This window comes from Mustela nigripes, chromosome 7, assembly GCF_022355385.1.
Source record: "Mustela nigripes isolate SB6536 chromosome 7, MUSNIG.SB6536, whole genome shotgun sequence".
Lineage (NCBI taxonomy): Eukaryota > Metazoa > Chordata > Mammalia > Carnivora > Mustelidae > Mustela > Mustela nigripes.
In genome coordinates, this window is record NC_081563.1 from 110,820,606 (window position 1) to 110,825,064 (window position 4,459).

At 44.5% G+C, this 4,459-nt stretch overlaps 1 long non-coding RNA gene across 2 annotated transcripts in view; it reads right to left on the reverse strand.

Moving 5' to 3' along the window:
- The window catches only part of LOC132022680 (uncharacterized), a 6,597-nt gene extending 2,420 nt beyond the window's left edge, over positions 1 to 4,177 (reverse strand). For both annotated transcript variants that reach the window (XR_009405668.1, XR_009405667.1), the window contains exons 1-2: positions 3,978 to 4,177; positions 2,467 to 2,545 (exon numbers count right to left, since the gene is read on the reverse strand). This is a non-coding gene — a long non-coding RNA (uncharacterized LOC132022680). The remainder of the gene's footprint in view (positions 1 to 2,466; positions 2,546 to 3,977) is intronic.
- Positions 4,178 to 4,459: the final 282 nt, after the last annotated feature.

Here is a 4,459-nt window from a genome sequence, read left to right on the forward strand (position 1 = left end):
AAAAAAAAAAAAAAAGATGATAAAAGTACACACAAATGTATGTTCATTGAGCACAGAGAGCAAGCTGAGTGTTCTTATAGGGGAGCAGCTAATGTGGTGACTCCTCTATAGTTCGTAATACCTGTGACTTTTAAAGAGAACAGGCATGGGGACAGGTAGGGATGCTTGGCACCAGGCAAGGGCTCAATGAGTAATTGTTGATGTTTGAATGATGACATATTGGGCTTCCAGAAAATGGTCTTTTGAAGAAAGGGTTCCAAGAGTAAAATAAATTTGTAACTCACTGATGGAGATAATTATTGACATGAAAAGATGTTCACAATATGGGCTACAAAATATCATGCCAAGTGTATCATTAAAAACTATGCACAGAAAAGTATCCCACAAGGATATTCTCTGAGTAGTGGAATTAAATGTCTCTATCCTCAAAATTTTCAGTATTTTGGGGCACTGAGGTGGCTCAGATGGTTGGGAGTCTGCCTTCAGCTCAGGTCATGACCCCCAGGTCCTGGGGTCAAGCCCCAGGTCAGGCTCCCTGCTCAGTGGAGAGTCTGCTTCTCTCTTTCCCTCTGCCTCTCCCCCTGCTTGTACGCTCTCTCCCTCTCAAAAGAATAAATAAAATATTTTTTAAAAATTGTTGGTATTTTAAAATATTTTCCAAGGAACAGGCATAATTTCTTTTAAAGATTTTGTTTATTTATTTGACAGAGATTACAAGTAGGCAAGAGAGGCAGGCAGAGAGAGGAGAAAGCAGGCTTCCCACTGAGCAGAGAGCCCGATGCGGGGCTCGATCCCAGGACCCTGGAATCATGACCTGAACCAAAAGCAGAGGCTTTAACCCACTGCCACCCAGATGCCCTAGAACAGGCATAATTTTTAAGTTAATTAAAAGACCATGACCTCAAATTGGCAGTTCCTCAAACAATTAAACATAGAGTTACCATATGACCCAGCAATTCCCCTCCTAGGTATATATCCAAGAAAAAATGAAAATGTATGTCCACACAAAAACTTGCAAACAAGTGTTTATTGCAGCATCATTCTTAATTGCCAAAACACAGAAATAATAATCTCCATCATTAATAGATGTCCATCAAATGACAATTGGATAAAAAGGTCATATATCGGGGTGCCTGTGTGGCTCAGTGGGTTAAGGCCTTTGCCGTTGGCTTAGGTCATGATCCCAGGGTTCTGGGATTGAGCCCTGAATCGGGCTCTCTACTCAGCTGGGAGCCTACTTCCCCTCCTCTCTCTCTGCCTGCCTCTCTGCGTACTTGTGATCTCTGTCAAATAAATAAATAAAATCTTATTTAAAAATATCATATATCTACATAATAGAATATTATTCAGCTGTAAGAAAAAATAAAGCACTGATAGGGCTTCATCATGCGTGAATGTTGAAAACATAAGGCTCAGTGAAAGAAGCCTGTCATTAAAGACACATATTATATGATTTCATTCATATGAAATGTCCAGACCAGGGAAATCTATAGACAGAAAGTTGATCAGTGGTTGCTCAGGGCTGAGGAAGGGGCAGGGAGTGGATAGGGCGATACTACTAAAGAATATGGGATTTCTTTCTAAGGTGACAAAAATGTTCTAAAATTGACTGCAGTGATAGTTGTATGTGTCTGTGAATTGTATATGCTAAATAGGTAAGTTGTATGATAACTGAAATACATCTCAATAAAGCTGTTAAAAATGAAAGCATGAATAGAATTATGGAGGACTTGGGGAGAGATGAGGTATTTCTCTTGGGACTCTTGGCTCTAGGAACTGCAGAGACGTCCTCAAATGGCTGGACAGCCTCTTTCCTGCTAACTATATCCACCTCCATCAACAGACCCACATTGTCTTCTACTTCCAGGTCCATCCTTGGTGCCACATGAAAGATACCAGTATGGCCATTTCCAGGACAAAAAAAGAAGCCATACACATATGCTGATGACGCAGCCATTTCTAGACATCTGGCCTGCCTGTCTGTACCAAGGCATAGGTCCCATTTCTACTCCCTCTAAAGTGAGGAATTCCCTTGCCAATCCATCTGGAACCCTAGGATTGGGCCCCCCCACTTCTCTCTGTAAGCCCCATCTTTCCAAGGCAAGGGAAGTGCAAAGTCCACCTTCTCTTCTTTTGGCCCAGACTGTCCAAAGTTGCCCACTGGGCCTAATACCCATTCCTCTTACCTAATCATTATTTTTCATGTCCCTCAGCAAACTTTCCATTCTCCTTTTCATTTTAAAGGGCCTGTTGTACTTGCTTATTGAAAAATACTTGGAAAATTCAGTGAAGTAGGAAAAATAAACCCACCTACATGACATTCACCCAAACACACATTGATTATAAGTCAGGATGGGTGAAGAGGCAGGAAGGACATATATGCACATGGATGAAATCACAGAAATGTTGACATGGTTTCCTGAAAATATATGGTAGGGAGTCTCAGATAGGTAGCTCTATACTCACCTTTGCACAGGGACCATATACCCATTACGGACCAAGAATGGGCTCCTATAGGGAAAGTCTCCCATGTTTTCTCCTAGACCTGTGATTAGGAAAAAAAAAATATTTTTTTATGTCTCAGGAGTGGGAAAGGCCTACGTAAGACAAAAAACCCAAAAGCAGTAAAGGAAAAAAATGACAGATCTGCCTACTTAAAGGTTACAAACTGGGGGATCTGGGTGGCTCAGTCAGTTAAGCCTCTGCCTTGGGCTCTGGTCATGATCCCGGAGTCGTGGGATGGAACCACATGTGAGTCCGTGTGTCCATTTCCCTGCTCAGCAGGGAGTCTGTTTCTCCTTCTTCCTCTGCTCCTCTACTTGTGTTCTCTCTCTCTCAAATAAATAAAATCTTAAAAAGAAAAATAATGTTGGGGTGCCTGGGTGGCTCAGTGGGTTAAGCCTCTGCCTTTGGCTCAGGTCATGATCTCAGGGTCCTGGGTTCGAGCCCCGCATGGGGCTCTCTGCTCAGTGGGGAGCCTGCTTCCCACTCACTCTCTGCCTGCCTCTCTGCCTACTTGTGATCTCTCTCTCTGTGTCAAATAAGTAAATAAAATCTTGAAAAAAAAACAAAGGTTACAAACTTCTCATACTAAGATTCCGTAGGTTAAATTAAAGGACAGCTGGCAGGCTGGAAGAACATATTTGTAATATATTTAACAAAGATTTTGTGTTCAGAGCCTATTTAGTGCTCCTGTAAGTCCACTAAAAGACTAATACCAGAGAAAAATGGGCAAAGAGTATGACTAGAAAATTCACAGGATTCAAATTGTCAACACACACTAACACAGCAGTGAGTTACATTTTCTTCCCTTGGCCTCCAGAAACACCATGCAGGCTTGGTGTTCCTCCTACCTCTTCAGCTGTTTTTCATGAGTTTCTTGTCAGTCCTTTCTCAAACCCTTAACCTTGGAAAGCCCAGTGCTCTGGGTCACAGCCTTCCTCTTGACTACACCTCACTCCACTCTAAGAGATTTTTTTCAAAACACCGCAATGCATTTATTGTTTTAAGAATATGTCATTTTTACATGTGCGGTGGAGAAAGAGGTTTCAGGGATTCACGTGTATATGTTTATGTATTTATATACATGACATTATTTCTATAGGTGAAAACACAAACATTTATGCCTGTATGCATGGAAAAGCCCAGAAAGTGAGCGTTAATCTATGGATTGTGGGATTATCATCAAATAGATTTAAAAGCCTAACGTTGCTTATAAAAGTAATCTAAATGTGTAACAACAGGCTACATAGATTAGTGTTCATCCCTAATTGGAACAATATACAACCATTAAAAAGCGTGTTGGCAATATTTTATCGATGTGGCAAAATTCTCATCACTCTTTGCCAGGTAAAACAGCAGAAGATGCCAGATATACAGATTATACATCCGATGCCGGTTTTATGCAATCGATTTTTTAAAAATAAAACTGCTTTCACCTAGAGAAAAGACTGGAAGGAAACGTATCAAAATGTTACCTGCTCATCTCACCAGGTGCTGGGGTGAAAGGTGATTTTTAGTTTCCTGTATTTTTCAGTATCATCAAAGAGCGTGAGCTATTTTTGCTATAACAAAACAAAAACCACAAACCACAGCTGTTATTCTTTACATGCAGCAAATCGCCGCCCACCCCGCGCGGAGGCCGGGAGCCGCGCCCCTGCCCGCAGGTCGCCGGACGCGCGGGCGCCGGCCGGTCCAGCAGGCCGCAGCGCCCCCCCGCGGTCGGCCCGGTGCAGCGGGGAGGAGGGGTGGGCGCGGAGGGCGGGGAGGCGGCGCCGGGCGTCCCCGCGCTTCCCGCGAGATCCCGCTCCGCCCGCTCCGCCCCGCTCGCCGCGCTCCCTGCTCCCCGCGCCGCGGCACTTCCTGCCTTCCGCGCCCGCGCCACCCGCCCTCGCCCGCGCCCGCCGCCTGCCGCCCGCCGCCCGGCGCCGCGCCCGCCGGCGCCCCCGAAGGTGCCCCC